Below are 21,881 nucleotides of genomic sequence, written 5' to 3' on the forward strand. Positions count from 1 at the left end.
TGCTCGTCCCACGAGGTATGCAGGAGAACTCCTGAGAAATCTGGGAAAGATGAGGCACGGTACTGGCGGGAGGGCTTGTCCTGGGCCGTGATAGGATAGCTCAGTCGGTAAAGCACTTATCCGCAGGAGGTGAAGGCCCCACTTTCGTGTCCCTCGCCGGCAAACAGTTTTAATACGTGGCAAGAATAAATGGAGTGAAACAGAAAAATCACTGATGGACTTAGGAGGCCAACGTACCGTCGACTACGAGGTCATTAGGGACCGAGAACAAGCGCGGCTCTGGAGGAAATCGGCAGTCTAATGGAGCCACCCCGGTAGTCGCGGAAACTACCAGGGGGACTCGACAGAAAGCACGAGAAACAGAATGCTGAACACTTGAATGGAAGCTGTTAGGTTTCTTTATAAAAATCTACCGCGCCGAATTCACCGGGTCACCCCTATCCATCGTATTTAAAAGCATGGTGTGTCAAGAGAGAGAGAAACTTTTGCGTGATAGACATATTCGTAATCCATGCTGCTTTATATATAGGTAATTCTTCTTGCAGTTCCGCTACAATTTATGTATGAGAGTCATATAAGACTGTAGGTTTGTAAGCCAGTTCTGCTGCTTTTTTTCGTTAATGCGATCTCGACAGAAGAGTTCTCGAGAAATCTTCTGTGATTTGTCTCCTGGAGTTCATTAACAAGGAACGAGCGCAGTTCTGCACGGAACGTCTCACTGCAGGCTAGCATCGGCCCGCGATCTTCACCTTCGCTGAGTTCCAGCGATTTATGCTTAATTTTCGACAGACACCGCCGATACGAATTATTTTATTAGTCATCTTCGCAGCAGCAGTGAATTTTCCTTAATTTTCGCTTGTCAATGCAAAATTCAACTCTTGGTTCGCTATTTCCTGTTTTAGTCGGTTTCACAAGAGCACTGGTTTTCGTGTCGCCGACAGCCTTAACATGTGACCAGGATTTATCAGGCTTTTGCAACAAATTTCGCGACCTTACGTTGTTACACTGGTTATTCAAAAGTTTGCGCACTGCCTTTCTGGTACCAGCCCCTCCTATCCGCATCCTCAACTGAGGATAACACAGCGGTCGGATGGTCCCGATGGGCCACTTGTGGCCTGAAGACGGTGTACTTTTTCTGGTGCCAGACGCGTTTCGAATGACGTCTTCCTGTCGGCAGATTTATACTCCACAATAAATTTCTTTGTTTCACGTCTATTATCAGAAAATTGTAGGTTCTCAGACGAGGCAAGTAGTCTTTCCACGTCTTAAGCTATTATTTGCTTCAACTTTTGTCCAAACTCAGTGATTCTACCACCTGCAAGAAAACGGACAGAACTTATTCGCTATACATTGCACTGAACATGTAGCGTGGGGCACAAACTTATAACTGAATCATTATCTCGCCCCTTAGACTCAACACCAGTTGTAACTGAAACTTTGGAGAAAACCTCAGTTCGCTGTTAAACATAGTCTCAAATCAGACTGATATCATAGTTTAACCATCTAACGATCAATAGGGATGACTTGTATAACAAAACCTGCTGCGAAATAACATTAAATGACTTCCCTGAAAATTATAAAGAACAAACAATATTCGGGGAAGGCCACTTATGACGGGACTGTTCTGCATCCAATGGTAAGGTATAGATAGACCTAGATTCCTTGAGGAAGTCCACATTGAAACTGGTATCTGTTATGATGAATCGTTTGTAGCAACAGTGCTTGCCAAAATTCAAACTGCATCAAATACAAGTAAAAATACTGTATTTACTAGTTTGGCGAGGTGGTGGTACATTCAGCTCTTGGCAGGAACATGTCCTGGAACTGTGGCTGAAGCTGAGAAGAGCATCTGACCAAGCATTGGCCCCAGTAAGACTGTTCACGAGTGGAGGGACCGTCCATAGTATCTAGTCTTTGTAAAGAAACTGATAACTGTTGTAAGAAGAAAAAGAAAAAAAAGAGAGAGAGAGAGCATAAGGTGACGAATAGGGAAATGCTAAATGAAACGTTTTTGGCTGTTCAAAAGTCAATGTGTGAAGCCTTCATTTGATTCTTGCACAAACATCAATTAGTAAACCCGAACAAATTCTTTTTATATGTACAGACTGTCAGTGGCACCATCAGTTGGTGTCCAGACAGTCACGGATGGCACAAAGACTGACACTGAGAAGGGCAAAGAAAACCAGGAACTATTGAATTTCCTGGTACGCAAAGAACCGTTTTGTATAAATGCTCAAACCTGTTTCAGCACCTTTCCTGCCATCATATGTGGATACTTTTATTCAGTTAGTTACTTTCTAAATATCGTTTTTCTCCGTATTCTCATCTATTACGGAAATACACACAACAGCCTAATGCGCGTAACAGACGTATACTAAATCCAGTAATTTATCTCAGCACCGCGAGAACGCTACGGTCGCAGGTTCGAATCCTGCCTCGGTCATGTATGTGTGTGATGTCCTTAGGTTAGTTAGGTTTAACTAGTTCTAAGTTCTAGGGGACTAATGACCTCAGAAGTTGAGTCCCATAGTGCTCAGAGCCATTTGAACCATTTTTTTTTATCTCTGCAAACACTGCTACTCCAAGAATGCTTCCCAGTGTAATTATGGGGACCACACCCTGCCTATGTAACCCATGTTATTTTAGGCAAGTGTTTCACCCATTTCTGAAAAAACTCTTTGATGCAGGACCTTAACATTTTTACTGTATGTTGCATGATGCTAATAGAGTCAACTGTACTAAAATCTACTTTATCCATTTTATAGTTTTTAAGAAATACTTTTTTAAATTTATTAACAAAAAATGTAAAGTTTTTTCTGCAGAAAATATTTTTTCCGTACTTCCTAATGGGCGAATATTAATAAATGTAATACCAGAGGTGGCTTTTTATGTTATGCAGAGTCTCTGAAAATTTCATTCATTTATCTATGATAGTTAATGATACAGTGAGGCATATGTACTGAAAATTTAAGTTTGCGGAAAATTGACTTTAAAGAAAAAACTTCTGAAATTTGTTACTTACAGTTAATTAAAACTGTCCTGCTGCATATGATGGCCCTTCTTTGGTCTCTAGCAGGTCTTCCAGCTTCTTTTTCACCTTTCTGGATGTTTGTCTTGCTTTCTTGGCCATATTAGATGCAGACCTGTCTGCATCGGCTATTCTCATTTTATCGCAATGTTGCAGCCCAGTGATCATATTTTCACCAGGATTAATTCCCAGCTTTTTCAGTACCCAACACTTTCCAATATTACCACAATTGAATGTAATAACAGCATCGTGAACTCCTAGTTTCATTGTATGCATGCCTACAAATAAAGTTTTAGGAAGGCGGTTCCAAATTATGCTGTTGAAACATTCATTTTGGTTCTGTGTCTGCCCATGCAGACATTTCCTTAGAAGGTCCAGATGAGCCAAGTCTCTGAAAATAGGTTTAATTGCTGTAATAACAGCTGCAGGAAGAGAATGCTGGTGAGGATAAGATTCTCCAGTTGCTTGAGCCCTATTGCATTTGCACCACGAATTTTCTCCTGATGGACACAATCCATGACATGGCTTACCATCAGTAGAGGACTTATGGAAGAATATGGCCCAAACAACTCTCTTCATTGTCTCCAGATTTTCTTTATTTCTCCTAATTGCCTGCCCATAGTATACCTGCAAGTTAAAGCTCTAAAATATATGCAGAAAAGTGGGTGACACAAAAGTGGGTGTGGCACATAAACTCACGTGGTAGGAAAATGCTCTTTAAATCCTCGAAAAAAAATTTTCCAGAAAAATCCTTTTCAGAGTACTTAAATAAAAACTTAATCCATCGAAATATGATGAAAACCGAAATTTGAATTTTTTTCGACCTGGACCACGGTGTGGTCCCCTTAACGCACCAGTGCAAAAATGCGTGGCACAGATGTTAGTGTCAATGACCCTGAGAAACAACTGAAATCGTTAAAATTAAACAAATCATAGAGCGTCCGATGGCGTCCCAACAGACTCTCCGCAGAATCTGCGGCTGTCTCTTTAACCGTAATACACCGTAAATTCCTCGAATAGAAAAATGTGCCCAGTAATCGGAAGAAAGCACCCACTGGTCACACCCGTCTCCAAGATGGGTAGCAGAAGTGATCAACAAAACTATTCTCTAGTATCCTTGACATCCACCTGTCGTAGAACCTTAGAACATATTCTCAGCACAAAGCTAATGAGTTACTTCGGACAGAATGACCTCCTCCATGACAACCAGTACGGGTTCCGAAAACATCGCTCATGTGAAACTTCCCCGCCTTCTTGATAGCAATGGATAAAGGCAAACTCCGCGCACGAAGAGGATATTGAGGGAATGTATGATGAAATAAATGAAATTATTCACACCGTAAAGGTAGAGGAAAATTTAATTGTAATGGAATGGTGGAATTTCACAGCAGGAAAAGGGAGAACGAGAATGTGGGCTGCCGAAAAGGAGTGAATGGGAAAGCAGAATTTTGTAGAATTGTGCTCAGAGCGTAGTGTGGCCATTCCTACTGACGGGCGACTTTTTGCAAAGTTGTATACGCGAATGAAACCTGGAGACGTGGGAAGGTTTCAGAGATTTCGAAATCTGATTTTAAACTCCAAAACACTTGCAGTTTGTAATATAGAGGCTTATATTTTATTCGGAATAATATTCACGGCAGCATTGTATGTGGAATGTGACTGAACTTTGGTCGTATTCTCGTAATACTAATAAAAATGACTTCATCGATAACGACATAATTTAATATTGTGCTAAAAATTGTATCTCAGACAATACCCATGTAAAATGAGAATGAAAATCGTCATCTTTTGTTAGCTATGATTTCGTAGAAAAATCCTTCTTCTTGTTCCAACTATTTTACTCACAGGACGTGATTGATGTCTCGTAACACCGATGTCTGTAAAAACTGTACTAAAATATACTTATGTTACTAAACGATATTTGAAAATAGAGTTTATGTGTTACTGAAATGAATCTTCTTCCTTTGGAGTTTTATTTCATTGTAATTCTCATCCTATATAAATGTTAAGTTTTCTGCTCAGCTACCAAGGAGCGCAGCCATTGGCGCTGTTAATCAACAGCGCAGTTTATTGGTAAATGGTGAATATTAATGTGTGTTGCAACACTGAGCAATGTTTTCAAATGTTAATGCATATAGTGAAGGTGAGAAAAGTTTTAATATATGTTATTTATTACGAGTAAAAAACAGCCTGAAGCAGAATCGACAAGGGATTGTCTTATGTAGTTACCATCTTAGTGAAATATTACAGCGGCAATTTTATATACAGGCTTAAATGTTGTTGGTGGTAATTGCAACAATAATTGTGTACTCGTGGCCGAGGACCCATTCTGAAGTAATAAATTCCAGTTGGACTGTGACTACATTGAACTTATATGAGTGCAAACGGCATCTTACGTGATATAAGTTCTTGTGTGCTGGTGTATGAAGCTAGGTAATTTCGTAACAACTTTTATGAAACATTTTGACAGGAAAATACATCAGAGTTGCGAACGTATGGTATTGTGTGACAAAACTCTTCATTTTGCTTAAAGGAAAGTGTTTAAATGGTTCAAATGGCTCGTTCTTGATTCTTGTGCCCATAGCTCGGACTGGCCTACAGAATCCGAATATTTCCCTGCCTCTTGCAACTAGTGCCACCCTACGCAATTTAAAACTGCGTAGCATTGCGGCAGCCACCAGTATGGAGAGCAAAGAATACGAGTATGTTGCCAGCACTGAGGGACAGCTTCTTCCCGTTTCACTGCTCGCCCAACGCCAAAAATACTGCACTAAACTTACGGCTTCTGCTTTTCACCTAATACAATGAAATAAAATAAACGACTTACTTAACGGTAAATCACTTGTTTCATTCATTGCAAAGGCAATACTACTGATTTTAAAGTTTCTTGTAAGTAATCTTCTAAATAATGTACTTCGACAGTGTACCGATTTGTCGTGCCTTCGAAGCTACGACCGACAGATTAAGGTATGCTACATTCAAAAGAGGAATTTCGGCTTTAGACATCACTTACCTCTGTTTATTAGGCACACATGATCGAAATGTATTTAACCTTTCAATGTAATTCTCAGCACGGCTCTGAACACTATGGGACTTAACATCTGAGGTCATCAGTCCCCTAGAACTTATAACTACTTAAAACCTAACTAATCCAAGGACAACACACATATCCATGCCCGAGGCAGGATTCGAACCTGTGACCGTGGCGGTCGCGCGATTCCAGACTGAAGCGCCTAGAGCCCCTCGGCCACACCGGCCGGCACGACATGCGAGATCCAGATTTTACAGCGTACGATGTGTTTCTTCATACCACTACTTCTTCTGCCTACACGACACTTGTCCGTCCTCTTTTGGGCTATTGCTGCGCGGTGGGGGATCCTTACCAGATAAGACTGACGCTGTACATTGAGGAAGTTCAAAGAAGGGCAGCATGTTTTGTATTATTGTGAAATAGGAGAGAGAGTGTCACTGAAATGATACAGAATTTGGTATGGAAATCATTAAAACAAAGGCGTTTTTCGCCGGCCGGAGTGGCCGTGCGGTTCTAGGCGCTACAGTCTGGAGCCGAGCGACCGCTTCGGTCGCAGGTTCGAATTATGCTTCAGGCATGGATGTGTGTGATGTCCTTAGGTTAGTTAGGTTTCATTAGTTCTAAGTTCTGGGCGACTGATGACCGCAGAAGTTAAGCCGCATAGTGCTCAGAGCCATTTGATTTAAACCAAAGGCGTTTTTCGTTGCGGCTGAATCTTCTCACGAAAGTACAATCACCAACTTTCACCTTTGAGCGCGAAAATATTTTGTTAATACCGACCTACATAGGGAGAAACGATCACCGTGATTAAATAAGGGAAATCGGAGCTTGTACGGAAAGATACTGGTGTTCGTTCTTTCCCCGCGCTATACGAGATTAGAATAATAGAGAATTGGGAAGGTGGTTCGATGAGCCCTCGGCCAGGCACTTAAATGTCATTTGCAGATTATCCATGTAGATATAGATGTAGAAACAAGTAAAAATTTGAGCATCACTGCTTGAAATAAAGCTCAATCGTAGACAACAGTCAGTTTCAGATGTGCACCAAGCAATTAGAAATAGAAAATACACTTTAAAGTCCGGAGTTCAGAGAACAGTGAAAGCGGTGATGCGGTCACAGTCTTTACATAGCGCATGTGTTACACATGATAATCTTTTCTTCGCCTGAGGCTATGGACTTACTTTGCTTTCGGGAGGCCTTTATACAAATAGTATTTATTCTAAAAAATTAAGCGAAAAAGCTTATACCAGAAATACAAAATTGCACAGTTAAATATTTCTTTATTTGACCGTGGGATAACTTCACTTCATCGCCATACGAATTAAAATTCTAATATAACGTAATCCCTCTTTGTTCAGTTCAGTCCTCTAATATAAGGTTCACTGCCGCAGAGCACAAAAATCTTGACGTTGCATAGCTTAAATTATAAAGTTACAAGGACTCAAACATGTTTTGACAGTAGGTATCTTTAAACATCTACATCTACGCCTATACTCTGCAAAAGAACGTGAGGTGCATGGCAGAGGGTAAGTCTCATTGTACCAGTTATTAGAGTTTGTTCCTGTTCCATTCCCGTATGGAGCGCGGGAAAAATGATTGCTTGAATGCTTCTGTGCGGGCATTAATTATTCTATTCTTATTCTCACGATCCCTATGTGAGCGATGCGTAGGCGCTTATAGCAAATTCCTTGAAACTTTGGTAGGTAATTGACATTATCTTCAAGAGTCTTCAGTTCAGTTCCTTCAGTATCTCTGTGACTCTCTCCCACAGATTGAACCAACTTGTGACCACTCGTGCTGCCCTTCTCTGTATATCTTCATATCCCCTGTTGGTCCTATGTGGTATGGGTCCCACACACTTGAGCAATATTCTAGAACCGGTTGTACTAGTGATTTGTAAGCAATCTCCTTTACAGACTGATTGCACTTCCCCTGTATTCTACCAATAAGCCACCTGCTTTACCCACAACTGAACCTATGTGATCATTCCATTTCATATCCCCACAAAACATTTCACTCGGGTATTTTGTATGAGTTGGCCTATTCCAACATTTACTAATTGAAATTGTTGTCATAGGATACTACGTTTTATAAAATTTTACATTTCCGAACATTTAGAACAAGTTGCAAATCTGCACACCACTTTGAAATTTTATCAAGATCTGACTGAATATTTATGCAGCTTCTTTCAAACAGTACTTCGTTATGGACAATTGCATCACCTGCAAAAAGCCTGATTTTACTATTCGTATTGTCTGCAAGGTGATTAATATACAACATGAACAACAAGGGTCCCATCGCACTTCCCGGGGGCACAACCGATGTTACTTCATCTGACGATGACTCTCCATCCAAGAAAACATGAAAATAAGAGTAGCTGCGGTACTGAGTCACATCAAGAAATATTCCATCCACCTGGTTGCCTTGATCCAAGGTTTTCAGTATGTGATGTGAGAAATGGGAGAGTTGGGTTTCACATGATCGATGTTTTCGAAATCCATACTGATTGGCACTGAAAAGGTCAGTCTGTTCAATATATCTCATAATGTTTGAGCTTATAGTATGTTTTAAGATTCTACAAGAAATCGATGTCAAGGATATTGGACGGTAGTTTTGTGGATCACTTCTATTACCCTTCCTGTAGACGGGTGAGATCTGTGTCTTTTTCCAGGAACTAGGCACGGTTTTTTGTTTGAGGGTCCTACGGTAGATTATAGTTAGAAGAGGGGCAAACTCAGCTGCAGATTCGGTAAACAATCTGACAGGGATTCCATCGGGGCCTGGAGCCTTGTTCAATTTTAACGGTTTCAGCTGTTTCTCAACACCACTGACACTAACACTTATTTAATTCATATTTTCAGTGGTACGAGGATTAAACTGGGGCAATTCTCCTAGGTTCTCAGTCTGTACAGGAACATTTGAAAAACGTAATCAAACATTTCAGCCTTTGCTTTGCTACCCTCAGTTTCATTTCCTGTGTCATTCGCTATGGACTAGACACTAACTTTGGCGCCACTAACAGCCTTTATATACGACCAGAATGTCTTTGAGTTCTGTGAAAGATTGCATGACAATATTGTGCTACGGTAGTCATTGAAGGCGTCACGCGTTTAATACAGCATCTCCCTATATCCTACCCTTTGTTTTATACCTATTATGCAGTTTCTGTAGAAGTTTCTTTACTGTGACACTATACCATTGAGGTTCCCTCTCAATATGAACTGTTCTACGTGGTCCCTATACATCCAGTGCATGGTCAAACTATTCTTTTGAACTTTAGCAAGAGTTCCTCTACAAGCTCCTGCCTATGCTGAAAGTTTCAAGTTCCTCATTGAAACATGACATTACTGAATTTTTATCTAGTTTATTAAACATATGTATCTTTATGCTTGTTTTAGTTGTCGTTTGTATTTTGGTAATCGTTTTTGCTACAACCTCATTGTTGCTACAATACCGTCATGGTCACTGATACCAGTTTCGATGTGGCCATTATTAAAGATATCAGGTCTATTTGTTGCCATTAGATCCAATATATTTCCATCATGAGTGGGATTCCTAACTATCTGTTCTAGGCAGTTTTCAGAGAAGGCATTTAGTAAAATTTCGCAGGGTGTCTTATCACGCCCACCACTAACAAAGGTGTAATTTTCCCGATTAATTGTTGGGTGGTTAAAGTCTCCACAAACGGTTACAGTGTGACTGGGGACCTTGCGTACTAGTGAACAGAAGTTTTGAAACTTGAGCACTTTCCGCGAAAGGCAAAGGTATCGAGTTCGAGTCTCGGTCCGGCACACAGTTTTAATCTGCCAGGAAGTTTCATATCAGCGCACACTCCGCTGCAGAGTGAAAATCTCACTCTTTGAACTGAAGTTTTCTCTGATGTTTTCGGTTACATCAGGAGACGACTATGGAGGGCAATAGAAAGATCCAGTTATCATTTTATGCCCACCCCTGATACTTAGTCTTGGTCAAATAATCTCACACGCAACTTCAATCTCTATCTCGGTAGGTTTGAGTTCCTCGTCTACCGCAGCAAATACACCGTGTCCATTTCCCATTTACATATCCTTTAGAGATGCACTTAAATTTTCCCCAAAAATCTCACTGCTATCATTTTCAGGTTTCTACCACCTTTCTGTACCTAGTATTATGTGGGCTTCACTGCTTTTCATGTGCGTTTCGGGAGGACGAAGATTCAAACCTGTATTCGACCATTCTGATTTAGGTTTTCCGTGATCTTCCTGAATCGCTTTATGTAAATGCCGGGATGGTTGTTTTGAAAGGGCAGAGCCGACTTCCTTTCCCATCCTTTCCTAATCCGATGGAACCTATGACCTCGCTGTTTGGTACACTCCCTCAAATCACCCAACGCAACCGAACGCTTCACACTCTGGCACTTCGTTGCGAATGCTTCGACGCTTTACCATTAGGAGCTCACCTGCGGGAGACATTTCTTTCGCTCTTACACTGGTACTTCTGGGTTTTCTACAGCTATCGTTATCTGGATTGGATGGATAATCTCCTAATCTACAAAACCTTCATGTGCACCACACACAAAGTAGCTGAGTAGAAGCTCTGACGTGCAGTGCACACCTGATCTATTAAGGAGGAGCCTGCAGTTCTCAACTCTGTGGCGCAAGTGCAGGAAATCGCAGCCTAGCTCGTCACAGAACCTTCGAAGTCTCTGGTTCAGTCCAAAGGGCTACGATCAGTTCTGGAGACAATGCTGCAAATTGTGAGCCTCGCTGAAACGCCAAACACTAGGTTGGTCTTCTCAACCTTCTCTGCTATTCGCTGTAATGACCCAAGAATGGTCTTGGAGCCCAGACGACAGGCATCATTTATTCTGACATGCGATACAATGTTGAATGAGGCCCCCAGGCATACTTTCCGATTGCTCATGACGTCCCTTCCTGTCCATTGAAGCAATTTCCCTAAGAGGGAACTGCTGACGATTAATAGACCCCCCACCCATCCAGCCTTTCGCGTTTGCATCATCTTGACACAGGACAAAACGGGTTCCCCCAAAGCAGGTGAGATGAGTCTCACTGACTCATGCTCAGTTTCAGTGTACGACAGCAAATGGTTCAAATGGCTCTGAGCACTGCGGGACTTAACATCTGAAGTCATCAGTCCCATAGAACTTCGAACTACCAATGTGAGCGTTTATTGCCAGTCCAAAAATGGCTCTGAGAGAATTACTTAAACCAACTTACCTAAGGTCATCACACACATCCATGCCCGAAGCAGGATTCGAACCTGCGACCCTAGCAGTCCCAGACTGAAGCGCCTAGAACCGCTCGGCCACCACGGCCGGCCGAACGACAGCATCTCGGACTTGTTGGTTAGGGGGATTGGTACAGAACCCTGGGTCCTCCCTCCTGCCCGTCCACCCAGTACAGCACGCCTAGATCTACCATTAACACGCCACTCGCAGTCAACTGTAGTACTTTGGCACCTCTGGGACGGGTATCGCAGGTAAACGACTCTTGTAAACTCCTCCAACACACCGATTCACAGCAGCTGCCAATTGTTTGACAGTGGTCAGGGAGATTTCCAGCTGCTTACGGACGTCAACCAACTCATCGCAGCATTGGCAGCGGGTCTGCATTTTGGCTGGTGCAATGTATTGCATGACAGTGAACAAATAACCTTAATACAGCCCGCTGATTATCTTTAATCCGTTGAGCTAAGAAGTTGCTAATTCCCTATAAGAACTGAAGCAAATACACAAAACGAGATTTCTATTAGGGCAACACAAAAACCTGTGCTAAAAAATACTGGTTTCCTAAAAGGCTTTGATGTTCAACTATAGTTGTTAGCAAACCCGTAAACAGAGTTATTTTTAAAAAAATGGTTCAAATGGCTCTGAGCACTATGGGACTCAACTGCTGAGGTCATTAGTCCCCTAGAACTTAGAACTAGTTAAACCTAACTAACCGAAGGACATCACACACATCCATGCCCGAGGCAGGATTCGAACCTGCGACCGTAGCGGTCTCGCGGTTTCAGACTGCAGCGCCAGAACCGCGCGGCCACTGCGGCCGGCAGAGTTATTTTAGGCCTACGATAACTGCAGGTAATATATATATAGGTCTACTCCTGTTAAAGGGAAAACTAGATGTAACACAATATGTTAGTTAGGAAATTTGCTACAGTAACTAAATCACAAATGCCGATTTGCTACAAATTGCTCGTAAGTTATGCAAAGGACAATGGTAGCTCCAGAAAATTCTCAAAAACTCACGTTTATTTGCATTGATATACAATAAAATTTGGGGCTGACGTATTCTTTGACTGGAATGAGAACCACAAACGCTGATTTGCTACGGTAACTTACGAAAATAGTTTTGCAACGTCCGGAAATGCTCAGACTAACTTATTTCTCACGTAGTTGTGCTATGAAATTAGAGAACGAGGATAGGCCTACTATTCTTACAAATTTTAAAGGAGCACAATTTAGTTTAAGCCTACTATTGACGGTATTATTACAACTTTATCGTGGCACTCGTGAATGTTCGAAATTTCACAACATATCACAATGCAAACAGGTGCTGATTATATCAATGAAAAATTACGCAGAATCAATGCGAACTACTATAGTCCTGTATTTACACTGACGACTTACCTGAAACCAAGTCAGAATTCCTTTAGCACATAAAAGCCTCTCAAGTTTCTCAATTACGCCTCAAACTTAACATCAAAATTCTTCAGTTTTCTTTAGTGATCAAGAACTTTTTAAATTGTTACTTCAATTGTCAGCATGAAAGCACAGGATCAAATTTCATTTACAAAATAAAACGGAATACACAAATATCACGAGCTACTGTCTAGGGATCTCAACACTGATTCACGCATTGATATCAACTAGACTTCTAATGTATGCGACTTTATAAATGAGTTTGCCTTGTTTTAGGCTACTTAAAATGGCGGCTGGCCCCGCCCACTGTGGCTTCAAAGCAAAGTACGGCGTAAACCTGCAGTGCCACCTCCCTTCTTTTTATACCTCCATGCATTTCACAGTTGAAGATCGTTCTTGTAGTAAAACTGCAAGGGATACATCGCTGCTGCATAAGTCGAGCCAACTTTGTGCATAGATACATAGTACAAAATGACGGTCGCTAGCCGCCTTCTACTGTAAATGTCGCTGAATTACACTTATTGTCGCATGCCAGCGTTAAAATTAAATAAGTATTTCCCAAATCAAGATAAGTAATGTTGCAAAAGTAAAGAAAAATATTAATTATATCACTCTTTCTACAACTTAAAAACATTACAGTTTGAAGATAATCGTAGAACACCAAGCTTAAGTTGTTATACTATTTCAAGAGCGTAGATACATTTAGTGGGCGATATTTTGCCATTTGGGCTACAATTAACGGGAATACAGCAATTTTTTAAAGGAACGGAACCATAGCCGTTTGGACGATATTTTTGTTAATTTATTTTTGAGCAACACAGGTAAATCCAAGTGTATTTTTATGCACCGAATTTTAATTTAATGTTATTTGTAATTATGTTTACCGCTCCGCTGCCTTGTGAAATACTGAAACACTGCAACCCCAAAGTTCTACCAGTCTCCAAATAACGAATCCAATGCTAACATTAAACTGCTATAGTTACGCAATTAGGCTGTTTTAGTAGTGCGTGCATATTTTTAATTTACCATAACGCTGGTGGGCGAATCAGTACCGGTTTCCATCTTCTTTCTTGTTACAAGCTTATCCATTATTAGAAACTATAACACCAGCACACAGCGAAATACAATAACCACAGAACTTACATTACATTCAACTGCAAGTAAGAACAACTGATTAACAAAACAACTGAGCTCCAGTGTGGCCAACAGTACGCAGTGATCGGTCTTGGCTATTTTAATCTATGGATGGCCTTGGTGACTATCGATAGTGTGTAACCATTTTTTTGACGTCTGATCGAAAATCAAAATATTTTCAATTCCACTACACGGCAGGTGATTACAAGGTTATAAATACAAAATCAAATAGGAGTAATGCAGGAGTAGGTTTAATAATGAATAAAAAAAATAGGAGTGCGGGTAAGCTACTACAAACAGCATAGTGAACGAATTATTGTGGCCAAGATAGACACAAAGCCCATGCCTACTACAGTAGTACAAGTTTATATGCCAACTAGCTCTGCAGATGATGAAGAAATTGATGAAAAGTATGACGAGATAAAAGAAATTATTCAGGTAGTGAAGGGAGACGAAAATTTAATAGTCATGGGTGACTGGAATTCGTCAGTAGGAAAAGGGAGAGAAGGAAACATAGTAGCTGAATAAGGATTGGGCGGAAGAAATGAAAGAGGAAGCCGCACAGAGCATAACTTAATCATAGCTAACACTTGGTTCAACAATCATAAAAGAAGGCTGTATACCTGGAAGAATCCTGGAGATACTAAAAGGTATCAGATTGATTATAAAATGGTAAGACAGAGATTTAGGAACCAGTTTTTAAATTGTAAGACATTTCCAGAGGCAGATATGGATTCTGACCACAATCTATTGGTTATGAACTGTAGATTGAAACTGAAGAAACTGCAAAAAGGTGGGAATTTAAGGAGATGGGACCTGGATAAACTGAAAGAACCAGAGGTTGTAGAGAGTTTCAGGGAGAGCATAAGGGAACAATTGACAGGAATGGGGGAAAGAAATACAGTAGAAGAACAATGGGTAGCTCTGAGAGATGAAGTAGTGAAGGCAGCAGACGATCAAGTAGATAAAAAGACGAGGGCTAATAGAAATCCTTGGGTAACAGAAGAAATGTTCAATTTAATTGATAAAAGGAGAAAATATAAAAATGCAGTAAATGAAGCAGGCAAAAAGGAATACAAACGTCTCAAAAATGAGATCGACAGGAAGTGCAAAATGGCTAAGCAGGGATGGCTAGAGGACAAATGTAAGGATGTAGAGGCTTGTCTCACTAGGGATAAGATAGATACTGCCTACAGGAAAATTAAAGCGACCTTTGGAGAGAAGAGAACCACTTGTATGAATATCAAGAGCTCAGATGGCAACCCAGTTCTAAGCAAAGAAGGGAAGGCAGAAAGGTGGAAGGAGTATATAGAGGGTTTATACAAGGGCGATGTACTTGACGACAATATTATGGAAATGGAAGAGGATGTAGATGAAGATGAAATGGGAGATAAGATACTGCGTGAAGAATTTGACAGAGCACTGAAAGACCTGAGTCGAAACAATGCCCCGGGAGTAAACAACATTCAATTAGAACTACTGATGGCCTTGGGAGAGCCAGTCCTGACAAAACTCTACCATCTGGTGAGCAAGATGTATGAGACAGGCGAAATACCCTCAGACTTCAAGAAGAATATAATAATTCCAATTCCAAAGAAAGCATGTGTTGACAGATGTGAAAATTACCGAACTATCAGTTTAATAAGTCACAGCTGCAAAATACTAACGCGAATTCTTTACAGACGAATGGAAAAATTGGTAGAAGCGGACCTCGGGGAAGATCAGTTGGGATTCTGTAGAAATGTTGGAACACGTGAGGCAATACTAACCTTACGACTTATCTTAGAAATGAAATGAGCGTTTGGCGTCATTGGCCGGGAGGCCCCTCGCGGGGCAGGTCCGGCCGCCATATCGCAGGTCTTATTACATTCGGCGCCACATCGGGCGACCTGCACGCCGGATGGGGATGGAATGATGATGAACACAACACAACACCCAGTCCCTGAGCGGAGAAAATCTCCGACCCAGCCGGGAATCGAACCCGGGCCCAGAGGACGGCAATCCGTCACGCTGACCACTCAGCTACTGGGGCGGACTTATCTTAGAAGAAAGATTAAGAAAAGGCAAACCTACGTTTCTAGCATTTGTAGACTTAGAGAAAGCTTTTGACAACGTTAACTGGAATACTCTCTTTCAAATTCTGAAGGTGGCAGGGGTAAAATACAGGGAGCGAAAGGCTATTTACAATTTGTACAGAAACCAGATGGCAGTTATGAGAGTCGAGGGGCATGAAAGGGAAGCAGTGGTTGGTGGTTGGGAAAGGAGTGAGACAGGGTTGTAGCCTCTCCCCGATGTTATTCAATCTGTATATTGAGCAAGCAGTAAAGGAAACAAAAGAAAAATTCGGAGTAGGTATTAAAATTCATGGAGAAGAAGTAAAAACTTTGAGGTTCGCCGATGACATTGTAATTCTGTCAGAGACAGCAAAGGACTTGGAAGAGCAGTTGAACGGAATGGACAGTGTCTTGAAAGAAGGATATAAGATGAACATCAACAAAAGCAAAACGAGGATAATGGAATGTAGTCAAATTAAATCGGGTGATGCTGAGGGGATTAGATTAGGAAATGAGACACTTAAAGTAGTAAAGGAGTTTTGCTATTTGGGGAGTAAAATAACTGATGATGGTCGAAGTAGAGAGGATATAAAATGTAGACTGGCAATGGCAAGGAGAGCGTTTCTGAAGAAGAGAAATTTGTTAACATCGAGTATAGATTTAAGTGTCAGGAAGTCGTTTCTGAAAGTATTTGTATGGAGTGTAGCCATGTATGGAAGTGAAACATGGACGATAACCAGTTTGGACAAGAAGAGAATAGAAGCTTTCGAAATGTGGTGCTACAGAAGAATGCTGAAGATAAGGTGGGTAGATCACGTAACTAATGAGGAGGTATTGAATAGAATAGGGGAGAAAAGGAGTTTGTGGCACAACTTGACAAGAAGCAGGGACCGGTTGGTAAGGCATGTTCTGAGGCATCAAGGGATCACAAATTTAGCATTGGAGGGCAGCTTGGAGGGTAAAAATCGTAGAGGGAGACCAAGAGATCAATACACTAAGCAGATTCAGAAGGATGTAGGTTGCAGTGGGTACTGGGAAATGAAGAAGCTTGCACAGGATAGAGTAGCATGGAGAGCTGCATCAAACCAGTCGCAGGACTGAAGACCACAACAACAACAACAACAACACGGCAGCTAGATCGTGTGTAATTTTATTTAGGTGACAGTGGGATCCATACCCCCGAACCTCCCCTTATAGCTACGTCCTTGCTTCCGTCCATTGCTTTGGTCGCATCACAGTATATTAAATTAATTTTGCGACTGTTGGAAACTCATCGTGATTACCCTGAAAAGTCACAGACGAAATTATGAAGAATGCTAGTGTTATTGCTGCAAAATTTGGTTTGGAAGACACCAACGTCGATGCAACCCTTCAGCAGGAAGTCTATCACAATTCTGGAGGGCCTCATTAGTAATGGAGTGCCTTATGTAGACACTGTTGAAGCGCGTTTTGTTTAAGAAAACAGGCCAGTATCTGCATTATCTCAGTTACATCACGTGCAAATGACAACCATGTGAAAAACCTTCGCCGTATTTTATGATTTATAGAACGTAAAAAGTGAAATTGAACTTCGGCGAAAATTGTGAGAGAATACAAGGAAACCAGGGGGCTAACTGCTCTCAGTATCCTGAAAGAAACGGAAAGCTGCTTCCCCGAAACACGAAAGGCATAAAAAATTTTGATTTCTATCTCTTGCACAACATATGCTCTGGAAGGGTCTGTTAGCAGTTAAACCCTTAACTCGCGAGGTGACTTTTCTGTATCGTAAACCACGAGGTGGGGCCTCTGGGACCCCTATGTTTAAACCGAGATTTAAGGCAAAAATCATTTGATATTTTTAATTTATCCTATATAACATTTATTTTTGCAATTATTTAAGTGTTGTTTAAAGGCTTCTGGTTTATTTTATTGCACTAAGCAAAGCCTGCAGCATTTTACTATTTATCACACAAAAGCACTAATGTTGTGTGGCTATTTTAAATAGTACAAACAAGACTATTAGATTACTGAATTTTACATTCTAAAAAATTATACTATCTCTGTAGCAAATACATTCCCAAATAAAACTAAATTCCAGAGTTTAAATTTGCGCTTAAAAATTCCACCCGATAGGTAAAAAAGAAAGTCTGTCAAATTGATATTCATTGCTGGGAACTACATTTTTCTTACCATCACTCAGAACACATTCGATTTTAACAGACACTTTAAGTATTTCATGGAAAAAAAGGCAGATCCCCATCACAACTTTTTTGAAATTCTTCCTCTTAATGCTGCTCTCGTTCATAGCAGTACTGTGATCACTGGCTAACATAAAATCGTCGTCTTTTTTCGTTTATTTCTTGATCTGTATCACTGACAGCTTCCTCCGTAAACCGACTAACAATTTCATCAAACCCGGGGAAATTAAAAATGAAACATGCGTGCCAACACATTTTTAGCTTTACGGTACCGTACTGAAGAAAACAGGTACGTAGTTCACGAGGCGCGGTTTAGGGGACTCCAACACCTTGCAGTAACACTTGTCAACAATAAACACAGAAGGCGATAACGCAACCGACAATAAAATATCGTGGGCTTGGCAATTTAAGGAGGGTAGGTGGGGTATAGAAGCATTCCACCACAACTGGTCTTGGAGAGCGAGTTCGAAAATTTTCGCGCGGTCCGAGAGACCACACCTCCTGAGTTAAGGGTTCAGAAGAATAAAAACCTGGTTGTGGAGCACAATGTCAGAAAGCCGCCTCATTGGTTTAGGAATTACGCGTATTCACAGAATCCGTACTGTTGACAATAAAGAGGATTTTATTACTAAAGTGTAGGAAGAAGTTACAAAAACTCAACGAGGATTATGTTGTAGCCGGCCGGAGTGACCGAGCGGTTCTAGGCGCTACAGTCTGGAACAGCGCGACCGCTACAGTCGCAGGTTCGAATCCCGCCTCGGGCATGGATGTGTGTGATGTCCTTAGGTTAGTTAGGTTTAAGTATTTCTAAGTCCTAGGGGACTGATGACCTCAGAAGTTATGTCCCATGGTGCTCAGAGCCATTTTGATTATGTTGTAACTACATGTCTTTAGATATTAGTAATCTGTAATGTTTATAATTTTTCTTGCCATTAAACAATTTTTCTACTTTAGTCACTGTGCCAGCGCTTCTCGCTTCCCTCACTCTTTTTCTCGTCCTGCATCACGCGCCCCTCCCCCAACATGCTGCCCGGTGACGCCCTTCTACTGAATCTAATTGAGGAAAAGAAAAATTTGACGCACAACTTTAGTAAAAGAAGGGGCACATCGTGGAGCGTCACCAAATTGTCAGTCTGGTAAGTGAGGGAAGCGTGGGGCAGACGGAGGCTCCAGAGTTACCAGCTTCAGACGGATGTAGGCCGCAGTCCAGCAGAGAGCAGTGTGGACAGCGGCGTCACCTCAGCCTTCGGACTGGTGAGCACAGCAACAAAACACATTCATTTGTACTAGAATTCAACTAGAAACAAGGGTCAGGGATAACACGGTGAGGAGAGTTCTGTTGATAGCAGCATTTTCTAAAGATCGGTGAAATGTGTAGCTTGGCACGTCCGAAGTATACAACCGATTACTGGAAGTGAAACCAACGTTAACTGGCAGAAAAGCCGTAAAAAACATACAGGGATCCCGCTGCGACAGAGCATCTGAACACGTGTCAGGAAGCAGTGAGTTGCACCGCAGAAAGCGGTCAGTTGCACGTCTCCCTCCCGCCCCTGCGAGCAATGTCTCCTTATCTCTCCTTCCCCGCCAAAGCCCCTAAAATTTGCGAACAGAACAAACAGCTTACACAACTGGGATTTTCCAACTCGTGTGGCTCCTGTATTGTATTACTCGTAGCTGGTGGGCGTTCTTCTTATTGCAGCACGGAAAATCACAGCAAGTTTCTCTTTTAATAAAAAGTAGTTCACTTCAGGACGCAAAATGCGAAACAACTCGGCGAAACAAATTGTAGTCGATAAGGAGCTCAAATGAGGTCCGATAGCACGGTATGGGCCATTTGGCTTTACGCAACGCCACGTACGACGGAATTTTACTCGATAACATTAATGAAGCTCTAATCAAAATCGTACGCTTAGGTTCGAATGGAACGACACAATAAAATACACATTTCCCTAGTAGAGGAAGATAAGACGAAGAGCGAAACAAACCGACAGACTGGTCAAAATCTGGCAGATAGATATATCTGTTTCTCTTTACCTGCAGTGCTGCTCGAGAAACTGAACGACGGCGTTTAATCCCAGGTGAGACACACGAAAGCACGCAGATCCTCTTTCGGCGACGTCTGTTTGGACACACGCGTTCAATTAGCACCAAACACACTTCCGCTAAACGGAGCTTCCGGCCCGCGACGCAGCTTGTCAGCTCACACGGCAGAAGCAGCGCCACCCAGTCACGAATCCGGGACCGCCAGAGACACACACACCCCCGCGACCGAGGCGGCTGAGCGACTGGCTGCGCTGCAGCGGCGGCGACCGCGACTCCGTGGCAGGGTTAGGGGGGGGGGAGGCCGCCGTCGAAAGCCGCAGGGGGGGGGGGGGGGGCGGAGGCGGAGGCGGGCAGGTGTCTACGGGGCAGGTAGGCCGGCCGGCGACGCCATCTGGCGGGACTGCGCGCGCTGCCCAGCATCAGCAGAATAGCACAGTGCGGGTTGATATGAAAACATGTCCAATAAAACTCTGCCAGTCTTACAGACGGATACGTAATTGTTACGGAATGATGACTACCAGGCTTGAAACTGTGTATCATAAATGTCTTTTGGCACAACACGAATAGCCTGACACATACGAGCGTTGCCCAGCAAGTAAGGCTCCGCAATTTTTTTTTATTTTTATTTTATTTTTTTTTTTTTTTTACGGAAACAGTGCTACCAATGCGAAACGTTACGCTGTGTTGTTGTTGTGGTCTTCAGTCCTGAGACTGGTTTGATGCAGCTCTCCATGCAACTCTATCATGTGCAAGCTTCTTCATCTCCCAGTACCTACTGCAACCCACATCCTTCTGAATCTGCTTAGTGGATTCGCCTCTTGGTCTCCCTCTACGATTTTTACCCTCCACGCTGCCCTCCAATACTAAACTGGTGATCCCTTGATGCCTCACAACATGTCCTACCAACCGATCCCTTCTTCTAGTCAAGTTGTGCCACAAACTTCTCTTCTCCCCAATCATATTCAATACCTCCTCATTACTTACGTGATCTACCCATCTAATCTTCAGCATTCTTCTGTAACACCACATTTCGAAAGATTCTATTCTCTTCTTCTCCAAAATATTTATCGTCCATGTTTCACTTCCATACATGGCTACACTCCATACAAATACTATCAGAAACGACTTCCTGACACTTAAATCTATACTCGATGTTAACAAATTTCTCTTCTTCAGAAACGCTCTCCTTGCCATTGCCAGTCTACATTTTATATCCTCTCTACTTCGACCATCATCGGTTATTTTACTCCCCAAATAGCAAAACTCCTTTACTACTTTAAGTGTCTGATTTCCTAATCTAATTCCCTCGGCATCACCCGATTTAATTCGACTACATTCCACTATCCTCGTTTTGCTTTTGTTGATGTTCATCTTACACCCTCCTTTCAAAACACTGTCCATTCCGTTCAACTGCTCTTCCAAGTCCTTTGCTGTCTCTGACAGAATTACAATGTCATCGGCGAACCTCAAAGTTTTTATTTCTTCTCCATGGATTTTAATACCTACTCCGAATTTTTCTTTTGTTTCCTTTACTGCTTGCTCAATATACAGATTGAATAACATCGGGGAGAGGCTACAACCCTGTCTCACTCCCTTCCCAACCACTGCTTCCCTTTCATACACCTCGACTCTTACAACTGCCATCTGGTTTCTGTACAAATTGTAAATAGCTTTTCGCTCCCTGTATTTTACCCCTGCCACCTTCAGAATTCGAAAGTCAACATTGTCAAAACCTTTCTCTATGTTTACAAATGCTAGAAACGTAGGTTTGCC

The 21,881-nt window shown here is 41.9% G+C and overlaps 1 protein-coding gene across 1 annotated transcript in view; it reads right to left on the reverse strand.

Annotated features, from left to right (window-relative positions):
- The window catches only part of LOC126416112 (cadherin-99C), a 627,926-nt gene extending 607,591 nt beyond the window's left edge, over positions 1–20,335 (reverse strand). Inside the window, exon 1 of the mRNA XM_050083623.1 lies at positions 20,100–20,335. The gene's annotated coding sequence lies outside the window, so the exon portion shown is untranslated. The remainder of the gene's footprint in view (positions 1–20,099) is intronic.
- Between the last annotated feature and the right edge of the window lie 1,546 nt (positions 20,336–21,881).

This window comes from Schistocerca serialis, chromosome 8, assembly GCF_023864345.2.
Source record: "Schistocerca serialis cubense isolate TAMUIC-IGC-003099 chromosome 8, iqSchSeri2.2, whole genome shotgun sequence".
NCBI lineage: Eukaryota > Metazoa > Arthropoda > Insecta > Orthoptera > Acrididae > Schistocerca > Schistocerca serialis.